Raw genomic sequence first — 16,765 nt, 5'->3', positions numbered from 1 at the left:
ATCCACGATTGATGTTACTACAAATTATAATTATTTTAGCGACTAGTTTCCTAAAGAAATATCCAAAAGCCTACTTTTACCTTCGTTAGGTATTGCAACTAAGCTTGCACCAAAATAAGAGCCTAAATATTGGAAGGGTTGGGTTAAAATTTTATTGTAATAAAAGGTTTTGAATAGTAAACTGGGTTATTATTATTATTATCAATTAAATCGAGGAAAAGGTTAGGATGGAAGTGATCTAAGACCATCTGTTGTGACTTTGCGGAAAGTTTTAAGAGAATTAAAAATTTGATCCAGAAGGGAATAGCTTAGCAAATCCAGAGGAAGTGATGTTATAAATAGTAGGATGGTGTTTATCAATGAGAGATAAATGTGGGGATTTATCTTAAGAAGCTAATTTATCATCAAAGATCGCGAAACGGATAGTACCGACAACATCACCAGGAATTTAATTATCGTTGATCAGTTTAAACTTATGGCCTGGTTACAATTATTTATTTTATATGTGGCTTTGGGCTCCGTGAAGTTGCCCGAATTGGAAGCACTAACGATGAAGCATATGCCATTTTTAGTGATTGTTAGTGCTTCCATTGTATAACCGAAGTTAAGGAAAATATGTTATAAACAAAAACTTTGGCCAACTTCACGCTATCACTTTGCCTAAGTTATTTGCGAAAAAAACAAAAATAAACAAATAATGGCGATATGCCAAATAAAGACTATAAAAGCATGGACATTTAGTTTTCACCAATATATAGTGCTTAATTAATATATTTAAATTTCCTTTATTAATTTAGTAAACCATATTAGTTATATGCTAAATAGAAATTATAACGTCAACCATTTAGGCGTGAATTTGGCCGAACAATTGGAAGCATTAAAGATGAAACTATATCACTCTTTATTGCTTTGTTAGTAGAGTTTAGTGCTTCAATCAGTTTAGTAGCCCCCCATTAAAATATAAAAGTTATTAAAGAAAAAACAAAAATAAACAAATAATGGCTGTTTGGCAAAACAAAAACTATAGTAGTATTAAACATCCGATTTTAACCATCATTTGGTGCTTAAATAGTAAATTGAAATTTCTTTATTAATTAAGTTAACCGCTTTATAAAAAAAGTTATAAGCTATATAAAAATTATCACGTTATGATTTAGGAGTGAAGTTGGCCAAACGATTGGAAGCACTAACGATGAAACTATCATTTTATAGTACTTGTTAGTAGTGGTTAGTGCTTCAATCACTTTTGTAGCCTAAATTAAGAATAAAAAGTTATTTGTGAATAAAACAAACGTAAACAAATAATGGCGACATGCCAAAACAATATCCATAAACAATGAACATTTAGTTTCATTAATATAAAAATTATTACGTCACGATTTACGCATGAAGTTGGCCGAAAGATTGGAAGCACTAACGATGAAACTTATATCATTCTTTATTGCTTCATTAGTAAAGGTTAGGGTTTTAGTCAGTTTAGTAGCCCCTATTAAAATAAAAAACATAAATAAACAACAACGGATTTCCAAAATAACTAGTGGTATTTAACATCCGATTTTCGCCATTATTTAGTGCTTAATTAGTAAATTTGAATTCCGTTATTAATTTGGTAAACCGCCTTGTAAAAAAAGGTTATAAGTTAAATAAATGTATCAAGGTCTAATTATAACCAGCGAAATTATGAAAGCACCAACGATGAAACATTTATCAATCTTAGGCGCTCCTTTCATAGAGATTAGTGCCTTATTAAGTTTAGTAACACCACTTAAAATAAAAAAGTTATTAAAGAAGAAAACAAAAATAAGCAACAAATGGCGGTTAACCGAAACAAAACTGAAGTAGTGCTATACACCGGGTTTACGCTATTATTTAGTGCTTAATTAGTAAATTCAAATTCCCCATTCACCGCCTAATTAAAAAATATTTGTCCCCTAAAAAAAAATTTGGCCAGCAAAATTATGGAAGCATTAACGATGAAACTTATATATTTTTTAGGGCTTCGTTAGTAGATATTAGTGCTTAAATCAGTTTAGCGGCCCAAATTAAAATAAAAAAGGTATTAAAGAAATAAAAAACTAAACAATCAATGGCGGCACATCAAAACAAAAACTATAGTAGTATTGAGCACCCTGCCATTACTTAGTGCTTAATTAGTCATTTAAAAATTTTGTAACTAATTTGGTTAACTTATATAAAAAAAGTATAAGCTAAATAAAAGTTATGACGTTACGATTTAGGCTTGAAATTGGTCGAACGATTGGAAGCACTAACAATGAAACTTATATAATTCTTTAGTACTTCATTAGTAAAGGTTAGTAGTTCAATCAGTTAAGTAGCCGAATTTAAAATAAAAAAGTTATTAACAAAATAAACAAAAAATATATCAGTGAGAAATATCTTATATTCACCATTATTAAGTGCTTAATTAGTAAAATTTAAATTATTAATTAGTTTGGCTAAAAACCCTATAAAAAGTCACAATTAATTTAAAAAATCCATATTGTCCTATGCATTTAGCCTATCAATTGTTTCTTATATTTGCTTGTTTTTATTTCATTTTTTTATATTTAAATAATTACTCTGTAATTTGAATAGGATTTGTGTTGTTAAATAATTATTTTATATTTGAATAGTATTTGTGTTGTTAAATTATTATTTTATATTTGAATATTGTGTTAATGAAGTTTTCGATTATTATAGTAATTTAATATTTAGTTATATTTGAATATTTAAGTTGTTTGATTATATTATTATATCATGAACTGATTTACTTTTAATTTTTGAATATTAAAAAATATATATAAATACGCAAACCATTATAAAATTATTATTAGTTTTTTTTTTGATAATTTTTGTGTAATCGGAAATCCCTTTTAATAAAGTCGTAAGAATTGTTGTTGAATTAATTAATTGTAATAGTTTTTTTTTTATAATTTATGCAAATTATTTAAAGTTTCATTTTTATTTTTAGATTTAACAATCTCTGTAATTTGCCTTGGAACTTTTATCTAGTTTCCTTTAAACCATTCAATAAATATATTACTATAACTAAGATCGTAACAGTTTCCATACATCTACCACATTTGAGTACTATAAAATGTTTCAGAAGCTTAGATATATTAAGGTGCCCAAAATACATCAATGAATAGCTATAACAGTCACAAAAAATTATTTTCGGCCTAAATGGGTCCATTGAACCATATTCTAATAAGTGTATTATTTATTGTTTTATTATTTAAAAACATTCTCTAAAATTTTATTCAAATTATTCGTTTACATAGTTTTATTTTATTCGAAAAATTATGATATGCATATAAATATTTCTATCATAAATTTTATTTATATTTAGATCTCATTATTATCAATTAATTACGAAGTAATTCTGAGTTACCCTAATACAATAAACATGTATGTCATATCAATCCTTTAAATTTTCTGACACCTCTCTAGACGCTTGAGAAAATTTTAGAGAAGCCATATCTAATTGAATATTATTTTTCTATAGATATGAACAATTTATCCAAACTCCTCTCTGGAAATTGTCGAAACGACTAGAAAGATTATTAATATTACAATATTTAGATGGAGGAAAAATTGTAAAAAATGTTTGAAATAAATTTCAACGAATAAAACATAAATTGGCGAAAATAGGCATATAAATCAATAAAACATTCTATATAACAAATAAATACTAATATAAGAGGATTGTAGTTTGTAACATCGTTTTTGCTGAATTATAGATATATTTAGTTTTTTAATACATATAATGCAATATAATTTTATATGAATTATATAGGATAATTTTAAATTCACAATTTCTGTTGTCACAAATGCCATATTTTATATAGGGGCCATTGCAAAACCATTTGATTTGATAAGTTCAAGATAAAAACATTCATCAACCCTTAAATCATATATGACCTGTGCGTTCCCGGTCAAATACGCTGCCGCCGGTGATTTTTGACAATTTTATATATTATTTATGAATTGTAATTAAAAGAAAAATAATATTAAATATTTTTTAAATTAATAAAAAATGCGATTATATTTTTTAAAATTAATAAATATTATTAAACAAAATATGCTTACTAAATTTGATCATATTTCCCATAACCGATCTTCAGGTAGTATTTTATACATGAATTAGTTTTTTTAAATATTATTTCTCTTTGTTTTATTTTTTTACTTAGGTGCTAGGAGCACTTTTGGATCCTCGTTTTTAAGCTATTAACATAGTAAATGAATATTTAAAAGAAAAAAATATTACTCCTGTGCAATTTTTATGTCAACACGCTACCTCTCTGTTGCCTGACACGGGGACGAATTATCCGTGAAACGACGGAGGTTGCTTCAGAATTCGATCATCTTAAGTCATTGTCTACCAAAAATTTATCTATTCATAACAATAATCTGAAACAACATGACTATTTAACTAGTCTAGAAAAGGAGTGTTATTCATTATTTTTGCCTTATAATTTAGAGATTAAAGATGTCTTAGATTTTTGAAATATAAGAGCATTGCATATTCCTAAACTTTCAATATTAGCTAGAAAGATCCTGTGTTTTCTAGCTACGAGCAAACACAGCGGGTGTGTATTTTTCATAGCTTCTCACTTTGAACTCTAAAAGATTATAAATATTTCCTATAAATCTAAATAAAATAATATTTATACATGAAATTAATAAAATCGTTTAATTATAGTTACTATTTTAAAGTGTTTCCAATGAATTTATAATTTTATTAAAAAATTTAAATTAGAAAAATATTTGACGCTGCCCCGCCCCCGCCGATTTTTGTGGCGGTGTCTAAATCAATTCGCCGCGCCAGCCGATCGTTTTAAAACAAATGAAATTCTTTCAAAACTCTAGCATATATATTTTTTAATTTAAATAGGAAGTGTCAAGGGCTAAATTGTATAAGCTATGTAAAGAATTATTGTAGAATAATAATGACCAAACTTTATTTTTAATGGTACTTTGATAGCTACTTATAACAGCACTAGTAGCTAATCAGTCATATCAAATTTTTGTGTAAATTCAGTAATCATATATCAAATTACATTACTGATTCACTCATCAATTTTTTAATTAAATTGAGGAAGCATATCTAATCAATATAAAAATACATTTCTGATTCACTCATCAAATATTTTTATTCTTTTTTCGAAAATTTTTCTTTCTTTAATTGCTGCTTTTAAAAAATATGTTTTAACAGAAAGATCTGTAAATATCGAGAAATTATTTAATTTATATATTTCACATCCTGTTGTTTCAATAATAATTTGTTCATGAAATTCGTATTCATGCACTCAAATTCCTGCACGATTTACAGAAGGATCGGGCAGGTATGTCTTCAATCGCAGCTGCCAAGTTTTGGAAACCTGTTGTATTTAAAATGTTTATATTAATTGGTATATATAGGGCATCTTATATTCTCCGTCTTATAGCACTTATTAGTGCATTTAAATTTATCCGTCATACTATATATGTTAGCGTCAACGTGTTATTTCCGGCGATGTGTTATTTTAAAACTTTAAATTATTTTTTGAGCGCGTTTTTTTAAATTTAAAAATTTGATTTTACCTCAAATATATTCCATCATGTTTAGAATACCTATCTTATGAATTGTAGACAATTTTGCTGTTAATCTTTGAGTCATTTATAATTTATATAAAAATATATGAAAAATTTAATTTAAATTATATTAAGTTTTAATGTTCATAGAAAAATTGTTTGAAATTCATTAAATAGGTATTCCCAAGCATGACATCATACATTTCCAGTAAAATCAGATTTTTAAATTTAAAAAAACGGGCTCAAAAAATGATTTAAAGTTGAAAAAATAACACATTGCCGGAAAAAACACATTGCTATATTTTTGAAACATTTGTTGATGACATAAAAAATGCCTCGCATGATAAACGATATAAATCATTCATTAGTATTAGTAATTAAAGTTAAAACATCGTCATCGCTAATTCAGTTCTCGTTATATATTTTGTTTATGTTTTATTAATTCCACGTGATATAAAATATTTAATAAAATGCTGAAAAACGTTATTTAATATTTGATCAAAATATGAGAAATATAATTTGCTATCGCAGCAGGCCACCGCCGCCCCTTAGGAAGGTGCATCAATAGGACACGTATTCCCTATTAAAAACTGTTTTGTCCCTATTTTTGAAGGATGTGCCATTGTAAAAAGATTTCCATTTCTTAATAATCCCAATTAATTTTTTTGTCATCTAATAAGCGCAAAATTTCAGGACAGTGAGCCCAAGAATGCTTTTTTCTTGCTACTGGCTTATCCGCCAACCCTTTCCAGTTTTCAAGTATTCGATTTTCATTAATTGAAACTTCATCGTCAATCGAAACTTTGTTAATTTTAAATTTTTGTATTTTTAAATCAGAGGTCTCTTGATATATGATATCTATTATTTCAATCCTTTCCTCCTTAATTAACTCGTTAATTTTAAGTACGGTATCTAAGTCTATATTTTCTTTATTAATTACATTTATAATTCTTGCAGCTTCCGTCAGTGTAATCATACCTTATATTTCGTTGAAATGCTTGCAAGAAAAACTTATCCAAACGTAATGGTAATGTTTCAGATTTAAAAGTTCTATTTTTTAAATTGTTAAAATAACTTTCAATATTAGTCGTAGAAGCAGTTGGTTGCCCATATTTATATTGTACTTGCATAATGTTAAACCATAAGGGATATGTCCTCAAAAAATTGCATAATGTTTCATAATATCTGGGCAATAAAAATAATTTTCTTCTTTTACAAATATTGCACATTTAGATTTGGCACTATTTTTCAAATTTTCTATCCAATGATAGAGATTACTGGTTATATTTAAATTAATTATCTCAACATCATCGACTTTATTATAAATATCAGTTTCCATTTTCTCAAGTCCAGATATAATAGGTTTTAGGTATTTTTTAGCATTCCAATAATTATTAGTACATGTCATTATTAAGGATTCAATAAGGACCAACATTTAATTAGCATAGCCATTGTGCGAATATAAAACTCTCTAAACAAACTGGGTTTTTATATAAACCCTGCCATCTGCTTATTAACTTAATACAGTGGGCATAATCAACTCTAATATAAATCTTGGGCATGTTTAATTTTTGTCCCATTACTATATTAAATACAAAGTCAATATTAATCTTCAGATCTATATAATTTGCTAAGGATCTAACAAAGCCTAGCAAAGCTTAAGAATGATCGGTTACAACTATTTTGGGGATTTTGCGCTAATTTGTATCCATATTTTGCATCACAGGTATTTGACCTTATTTTAATTTTATTCTAATTACTCCCGCATATAAAAAATAGCCTGATTTTTTATTATATTGCCTAATTTTTGTAACCAGGGAGCATGTTGCATCAATATGAAGTATCGACACATCAGTATCCTGACAAAATTTATTGTATATACACATTTGATCTGGCAACCAATAATGTATATAAAATTTATCAAATCATATATTAATAATGATTAAAATATAGGGTTCGGTATATTTTAAAATTAATAGTGTATTAATACCATTATCCATTTTCAGATCAAAATCATTATCATTTTTAAAAGTTTGCTTACACTTTCTTAGAACATTTAAAGAATAAAGTGTATATTTGGTTCTACCTTGCCAAATTCCATAGTTTGGTTGGCCTTTTCAACCCGCCAGTTAGAGGCAAAGTCTTATTCTAATTGATTGCCGATTTCCTTTCTTCTACCACTAAATGGTCTCTTTAAAACAAGAGTATGCATATGTGATTTATAATTAAAAATATCGTAAATTAACTTTTTTCAAAGTTTATCATGCATTGAACTAATCATATTCATTCTTAATGTGGCTGTGCATTGTTTACAATGAGCTCTAATTTTTAAAAAATATGAAATTTGATGGGAAATAATAATTTTTAAGCAACCAGGTAAAGGGAAGTTTCATCTGACTGGTTAAGATTTTCTCAATGATATGAGTCCAGCCAGATCGTAACTTTGCTTCATCGTCGCATGGATACATTTTATTCCATTCATCTATTAAAATTACTACTTCAAACTGTTCTTTTCCTATTTTTCGTTTTCAAATATATCTTCCTATTCCAACAAGTAATCATTAAATTTATTTTTAGAAACTTTTCTCTGCAATTAATATAAAATTTATTAAATATAACATAAGAAATTAGAATAGAATATTGAAAAATACTACTTACCGTTATCATATATTCATTTGTTTTTAGAATATCCCAGCAACTATTTTTATTAAAACGGATTCAGTGACATTAATTTAGCAAATGCATCACTTATCTTTATCCATGCATCAGCTGAAGTTCGATTAATATCCTTTATTATATCAATTTTGAAAGTAAAAAGGGTCATATTTATAAGTTCAACTGGTACAGCTGCTAGTCTATAAAAAATCTCTAATGACCGGTCTAATAAGGTAAATTGACCAACAAATTTGACCAGTCAAATACCCAACCGGGTTGAATTCTCAAAGTATAGGTTATTATAGTTATTATATATTTTATAGAAACTATATTTAGAAACTATTTTTTAGAAAACAGCATTTGAATTACGATAATTAAATAAGAACTTTTTATATATAAGTCTATTTTATTATTACTTTCCATATTCCTTTTCATGCTCATTTTGATTGATCTTATCATTCGCTCACACTGACCATTGGACTTTTGGAGGTGACGTGTAGTGTGTATGTGTTCAATTTTATGATCTTAAATTCTTGAATAGGTTACCAGTAAAGTTAGTTCCCTTATCACTGACTATTTTGTTATACCAAATAAGCTGAATATTTTCATCAATTCTTTAATTGTTGATTCAGCAGTTATGTTTTTAATTCTTCTAATAATAGGGAATTTGCTAAATGCGTCAACACATATCATAAAATTGTTATCTTCAAATTGCGCAGTCTATGTGCACGCGTTTGAAATTTTTGTTGTTGTTTCCCATGGGTTTTGTATATATGAGGATTGTCTGCATATTTATTACATGTATCACAATTTTTTACCTCCCGATCTATTTCTGCATTTATACCAGGCCACCACAAATAATCTCTCGCTAATGAATTTGTTTTCCCAGCACCTAGATGCCCTTTATGCAACTCTTGCAACATCTCGTTTCTCATATTTTGTGGTATTATTTTCTATAAAAGACAATCTTTAATTAAACTCAGTTCTAACTCCATATTTTTTGTTTTATTCTTTATCTGTTCATGATTATTTATATTGTTGATTACTTCCATTAATTCGTTATCTATACTAGTCTCTTTAACTATTCTTTTAAAATTTATTGGTATGTCCCAAAATTTGTCATCATTTTACCATCTATCTTTTGTACCATCTCTTCTGTATTCGTTTGCGGTATTAATTCTTGTATAGTATTATCATAATCTTCCTCAATTAAATTCACAAATTTATCTAAAATATTTCTAAAAACTGTTATCCAGGTCCTTCCCAAAAGTGAAATCTTGTCACTTTGGACCACATTAGCATTTAAGATTTGAGTTTTATCCTCGAATTTTGCCTTGACTTGGACAGTACCTAATACTTTTATCATTTTTCATTATATCCAGTTAATTTTGTATCTGATTTATTTAAGATTTTTATTTCAATCTTTCTTGCAATATGTATCGGTAGGATGCTGAATCTAAAACCGTTATCTATCTTCATTAATATAGACACGTCATTCAAATATACTGTAACTTTATATGCATCATTAGCTGTGTTACCATTATCGGCATCCATATTTTTTATGTCCAGATTATATAAATTATATTCTCTTTTCTCTAATTTATCATTATCATCTTCTTTTATCTCTTCTATATTTACAGTGTTTACTTTGTTTGTGTATCGTGATTGATTATTATCGCTGTTATGATATCTACAATTGCATACTTGATTTCTTCCTTGATTTCCAATATTATGATTATTGTTATGTCTTTGAATAAATCTTGAATCTTTATAATGTATGTTATATCTTTAATTATAATCAATATTAGTTATTATAGTTATTGTTATTATAACTAGTTTTATTATCAAATCTTGAAAAATTATTCTACGATCCTGGGTAGTTTGCCCTGACGTTGTTGTAATAACTCGCATTTTCTGATATCTAGGGTTGTAACTATTTCCTTGATAATTATTTCTTTGAAAGTCTTGGCCTCTTGTTGTCCATCGTTGTCTGTTATTGTAATTAGATTGTAAATTTTGTCATTCGTCATGGTCTCCATATCTCATCATCTGATTATTTTCTTCTGTTTTACCTCTTTGCCTTTCTAAATGTTTCATGGTTGTTTCATCTTCTGTTTTTTCGTTTAAAGAAATATTTTCAACTTTAGCAATTATATTTTATATTAATTTGAACTCCTCAAAATAATCTCTTAAAGTAAGAATTTTTGCTAATGTAATGTTTTCTTTTAACGTAATTTTCTGCCTAATATTTTTACTGATTGACGAAATTTTTACTTTTTCAATAACTCCACTATCATTTAGCAAACACTCATTTTTTAAAATGCATATTTTACTTACCCAATTGATATAACTTTCATTTTTACTTTGTACAGCTGCGTTAAATAATAATAAATTCGAACTTGTAGATTTACTCGGGTGTAATAATCTGAATTTTTCAATCAATATCGATGGATTGATGAAGTCGGTAGGTGAACATATCTTTGAGCTTGATATATTCTTCGTCTGGTAGCCTTTTTGTGAAGGATCCAGCTTTTTGGATGCCCGATATCTGGGTATCTTGAATATGTTTTCGAATCTACTTAAAAAAAGATCGCTATTGCCTGATATCGGTAATTCAATATTTATGTTAATATTATTGTTGGGAACCTGCTTCATATTTAATCAAAATTGTTATGAGGCACGGCCCGAAGAGTCGGGTAGGCCCCTCTGCATCATATCGCAGACGACCGGATAAAAAGGAGACGCTCGCCGCCAGGGACAAGAAAGGAAATAGTCCTAGCAAATCTCCTACACCGAATTATTTCTTCCTTCTTTGCTAATCTCTAATCCCCCCAATACCCAACGGCCCTTTTTAGGGCCACCTAATACCCAACAACTCCTTTTAGGGCTACAATCACAAGCACCCACGGGGAGTACTTGTCCGGGCAACGGCCCTCCGGCTAGAAGAGGAGAGCCAGCGAAGTACTCAGACTGCCTAAAAACAATAAATGCTCACCTTAGGGAACTGAGGCATCAAATAATGGCAGGAATTCCGGCAGCTAAAATGACAATAATAATAATCAACCTACTTCCCCTGCCTTCCCGAATCCATTGCCTGCCAGTCGCAAAGCTGACTCGGAGTCGGACGTCCCGTTATTCCTGTCCGAAGACTCAGGAATCCCCGAATGGTGGATTCCAGATGCTACCACAACCTCGTGGTCCTCCAGCAGCAGCGGTGATAGCGGAGTCAGATCCATCATCTTCGAACTCAAGGATTCAATCAACAACGATAATGATTCTGGTACGTGAGCGACTTTCATGGATGTGCAACTCTGCGCACAGCCCAGTCTATACATCAGCAGAGCAAGGCTGACGCCCGGGCCGCTGAGGTCCAGATTTACCAGAAAGGTCGCGACAAGAGGATTTTGCTCTAGACTAGACCACCTTAAAATCAGTCAAAATATTAATCATTACTTAACACACAACAATAACTTCCCTATTTCCAATAGATACAGAGACATCGTTTGCCAGATGCTCGAAGCGGATATTATAGAACCATCGGATGCAAATCAAATCTGTTCACCGCTTTATGTTATCCCCAAAGAAAATGGTGCACCTAGAGTTATCAGTGATTTTTCGGAGGTATCAAAGAACTTCCTGCACTACCCATTCCGCCTCAAATCCATCCCATTCATGTCAGGAAATTTAGACAAAGCCAAATACGCATGTAAAATAGATATTAAAACCACGTTTTTCTCAATCCCGTTAGCACAGCAGGTAAGAAAATTCTTCGGATTCAACATAAATGGCACGAACTACGCATAAAGAGTCCTCCACATGGGAGCGTCCTTCTGTCCATACAGTCTCCAATCCATTATTCTGTGCGTGCGCAAAGACAGTAAGGAGAGCTCACTATAACGTCTATCTGAACGACATATTAATCGACGGCGATAATGCAAATGGCGTTAAATGGTCCACAATATCCCTGAGTTGTACTTTTGAAGAATGGGGCTTAGAGATCTCACAAGAAAAATCCGTATTGGACCCTACACCGCAAATAACATACCTAGAAATCCCGATCGACCTTCAAGCGAAGACCATCAGCGCAGACACAAATACGAGAAAAAGGCTCGAGAAATGCCTGGAGGCATTTAGACGACATGCATATCAACACCTAGAATTAGGTCGTCTCCTCGCAGGCAAAGTATTAGGAGTAGTAAATCACTACTCATGCACCATCATAAAGATGTCTAGATTATTCTCGCCATTCTACATCACCATGAACGAGAGTCAACTAACACCTATAATAGACACATACCTAGCCTTCCAAAAAGCATTAGCTATCATCGAAGCAATGAAGGTTTTGCTTAGCATCAGATATCATGCACGCAACCCAGTATATAAGGACGCTTTCGGATCACATATCGGAATATCTTTTTGGGATATCGATAATATGTCAGTACCTTTCCAGGACTGCCTCCTGTATAATGTCCCATCACATGCTATTGAACATATTAATGCAAAGGAGGTACTCGCAGTAGGCATCGGTGCCATCATGGCGATACACAAATATATCAATATACCGATAATATTTACAGATTCTACTGTGGCTTACTATACCTTTAGAAAATAAATCTCAAGATCTCCTTACATCGAGATAGTAATCACGCTAATACTGCTCAAACTAGGACTCAAAAACTTTACTGCAATCTCCCAGAATATCAAATGGATGCCAACCGATGAAAACTCTGCAGATGAGCTATCCCGAATATGGATGGCCGAAAGGAAGCAACGGGACTTATATTTATTGATTCTACCTTACAAATACCTATACTACTACATAACCAAGAGATATCTCTGTTCGTGAAAAGACAACTCCCTCGATTAGCCAGCTACAATCAACAGCAACTTCAAAGTTTTTGAACACCTAAATGGAATTTTGAGAAGAATCGATTTGATTGCATATAAATTATTTTTTAAATTTAATTAGCCTGACCCGTAGATATATTTTAGACAAGATTCCCATGAAGATTTCATGACCTCTCGGCCAGTTTTAAAAGTAGAAAATTTGGAATACTATTATTTTAATAAAAGGTTATATATCTTTTAATTTTTATACGTTTTAAAAATTCTTGAAGATGGAAGATAGGGGGTGATAATGGGGAATATAAAATTATATTTTATATTTAAAATTTAATCTGCTGAACAGTTTATCATTTTTATAAATTTTTCTAGCGAACTTTCCCATTGTTACAAAATAATCTTTTTTTAAAGGACATGCAAATAAAATTTGGCGTTTTAGAAAAATCGCATAAAATGGAGGCGTTTCTTTAAATATCTTCATTAAGCATTTCCAGATCGGTAATATTTAAGATATTTCCTTCCTTTTTAGAGCGATTTTTTTTAAAAACCTCAACTGAAATAAGTATTACTTTCCTAATATAATATCAATATTATTTTCGAGAATATATCCCAGTTTTTAACTTTACTGAATTTCCCATTTTTGACCTCACGCGCTCCATAAGAATTACTAAATACATTTCCCACTTTTTTGGAAAGGTGATAAAAACTGATGTAGTCCATGTGGTAATATTCAGTTATTATTATTCAAATGGTGATAATATTCAAACAAAGGTGATGTTTTATTTAAATTATTTAAGTCTTAGACTATGCAAATGAGATGAAAACGCTAATTGTTGATTTTTTATAGTTTAAGGGTTTAACAATTGGAGTTATTCACTTTTTATTTTTTAGTTATAAATTTTTTAATTTTTATACTTTTTCTTTTTAATTTTTATTTTACAATTTCATTTTTTTTAACTTTAAATTTTATTATGTTTTCACTGTAATTTATTTATAATTATGCAATAAAGTTATGGTTATATATAAATTTTGAGACAAGAACTTAATATAATATTTTTTTAAATTAAAATGATTTTATAAAGTCCAATTATATATAGGAAAATAAGTCACAAAATAAAATGGTTGTGAATTACATTTAATTTGTTATTTCTCAGTGTTACTTTTGATTTGAAGTTTTATAGTTTCAGATAATATATTTAATCCTATTAAATAAATATTTAAAAAAATCTATTTTGGGGGGTGGGGAGAGGGGTGGGGGTGGCTAATCTCCCTTAGAATACGTTAATTTTTATATCCCTCGACAAATATTGCAGATAGAAATCCTGAAATCCCTATTTCCCAACATCATAGGATTTTCCATCCTATGTTTATCAATCTTTTCACCTATTTAGGTTATATTTAGATTAAATTACAAATAATTTGAGATTAAGATGTATAATATTAAACTAGTTATTAATATAATTACAAGGAAAACGGCAAAATGCGAATAAGGTCATATCCGAAGGCCGTCTCGATTTGACCTTAATCGCATTTCATTATTTTAAAAAAAACTAATTTCATTTCTCATATCCCATTTAATCAAGTTATTTATATTTATGGAGGAATATTATACGTCAGCTTTATAAAATAATAATTATTTATATTCAATTATAAAATATTATTGTAGTAAACCTAAACTTTATAATTTTACTTATACTATATTTGGTTATAATTTATAAATTAGATTTCGTAAATTTTTTAAATATCGGTGGAAAGTATTATAAAAAATTTCCCAATAAAAATATCTTCCCGAGTGGCATGATACTGACATGGCACTATAAATATTCTCGGTGAATCTATTTATATCATGATGGTATTTTTTGAATAATATTTTTAAAAACATTAGTCATTAAATTATAAATATATAATAATAATTAATTAGTTAATATATATGATTATAACAATATTATATAACAATTATAAAAAAAAGAGTTCATCTTACGATATATGCAAGATAAATAAATGGATGATAGTTATTAATATTATATTAAATTCCAAAAATCGAAAAATATAATTATACTGTTTTATGCCTTTTAGGGACATTATTTTCTGTAAAATATGCAATTTCAAATGATACATATTTTTGTTATAATTATAATAGTGATAATCAAGTATTATAATGTATACGCCTCCACTTATCTAAATAAGTATTAATATTTAAAATTAGTTAGAACGATATCTCAAGACATTTAGGTTATATAAATTAAAATATGGTCTGGCCTAGGTATAAGATCAACGTCAACCAAAAAATCAGCTCATTATATTGATAATAATGTAAATGGGACAAATATTATAATTTTTTATAAATTTATGCGAGATAAATTATGGTTTGAGGAGAAAATGTTTTTTTTCTATAAAATATTATAAATTTTATTTCAAAAATATTTTCGTTACAAAAATTTAAAAAATAATTAATGTTTCTTAATAATTTATATAAAATGTTTTTTTCAAATAAAATAATTTAATATATTGCACTATATTTTTTAAAATTTTTACAATAGTTTTTTTACAAAATTTTTTTTTATAATATCGTATAATATGTTCATCTTCATCCCGAAGTTTCTAATCTAAAAGAAAATATTCGTCTCATAAGTAAAACCAAATTTCATATCAATTTTATTTGTGAATTGTTAAAAAAAATGAAAAATAAATTTAAAAATAGTTGAAAAATTAATTAAAAATTAGGTCAAATAATGAAAAACTATTATTTGTTAAAAAATTTTCTTACTATTTGTTTCAAATCGAATCATCTTGTTATTAATATTCGTAAAATAGAATTTGTAAAATATCAATTGAATAATTTTGATAATTATAATTCTGGGAACAATAGTGATATTTCCTCAATTTTTAGAGATTTTTTAAAAAATCAATTTAAATACAAGTGTTTTCTTCCTAACATCTATTAATATTATTTTTAATATTTTACTTTTAAAATTTTCTAGGAGTTATAAGCAAAATTATAAAGATTTAAAACCTCTCCCAATCTCCGCTATATTTATTTAAAATGCCTAAAATAAAATTTCAGAATTGTAATAATTATAAATGCGAATTAATTTTTTTCGACATTTAATTAATTACAATCATTAAATACAAAAAAGGTAATGTATTCTATATTCTAAGTACTTATTTAAATAATTATTGTTCAATCCTGTCGCAATAATTATTTGAAATTAAAAGAGTTTAAAAAATTACCTATAAAATTGATTTTTCTGAAAAAACCGGATTAAGATTTTGGCCAAAATAATATTATGAGAGTCTAGAGATTTTGTTTTTAGATGGCAAAATGGTTTGAACTTTTATTTGCCAAATTTTAAGGCTTACATAATATTATTTTGGCTAAAATCGTAATCGAGCGGTTTTTAAAAATTAACTCAAACCGGGCCGTTTAACAATACCACTTCTAAAATTTGATTCTAATGATAACCAAACAATATCTAGCTAATAAATTTATCAAAAAATGAATATATTAAAAAAAGTATGAATAATTATAACATATTATACATACAATTAAGGATTTAAAATCTAAATTTAGACTTAGAGTTAGAAATAAATTTTACCAAAACTTGAATAAATATGTGATAAAATCATAAGTTGAGAAATATTATTTTCGCAAATTAGGAAAGGATATGAAAAGAAACAATGATAAGATGATAAA

At 28.2% G+C, this 16,765-nt stretch overlaps 2 long non-coding RNA genes across 4 annotated transcripts; both read right to left on the bottom strand.

Annotated features, from left to right (window-relative positions):
• Positions 1–5,169: 5,169 nt before the first annotated feature.
• Positions 5,170–16,719, bottom strand: LOC135929071 (uncharacterized). 3 transcript variants are annotated; one of them, XR_010572474.1, is made up of 4 exons: positions 16,668–16,719; positions 10,641–10,804; positions 8,646–10,340; positions 8,233–8,362 (listed from the first exon to the last, which is right to left on the bottom strand). It is a non-coding gene; the product is annotated as an uncharacterized LOC135929071 (long non-coding RNA). The 3 variants fall into 3 exon arrangements; XR_010572475.1 differs by lacking the exons at positions 8,233–8,362; positions 16,668–16,719 and adding an exon at positions 5,170–5,381 and having other exon boundaries at positions 10,641–13,170; XR_010572473.1 differs by lacking the exon at positions 16,668–16,719 and having other exon boundaries at positions 10,641–13,170.
• LOC135929072 (uncharacterized) lies at positions 7,036–8,173 on the bottom strand. Its single transcript, XR_010572476.1, has 3 exons — positions 7,948–8,173; positions 7,821–7,895; positions 7,036–7,765 (listed from the first exon to the last, which is right to left on the bottom strand). It is a non-coding gene; the product is annotated as an uncharacterized LOC135929072 (long non-coding RNA).
• Positions 16,720–16,765: the final 46 nt, after the last annotated feature.

Source organism: Gordionus sp. m RMFG-2023, chromosome 4 (genome assembly GCF_954871325.1).
Source record: "Gordionus sp. m RMFG-2023 chromosome 4, tfGorSpeb1-WG-v2, whole genome shotgun sequence".
Classification (NCBI taxonomy): Eukaryota; Metazoa; Nematomorpha; class Gordioida; order Chordodea; family Parachordodidae; genus Gordionus; species Gordionus sp. m RMFG-2023.
The sequence above is the reverse complement of the archived record's forward strand: the minus strand, read 5'-3'. Positions and strand labels throughout refer to the sequence as shown.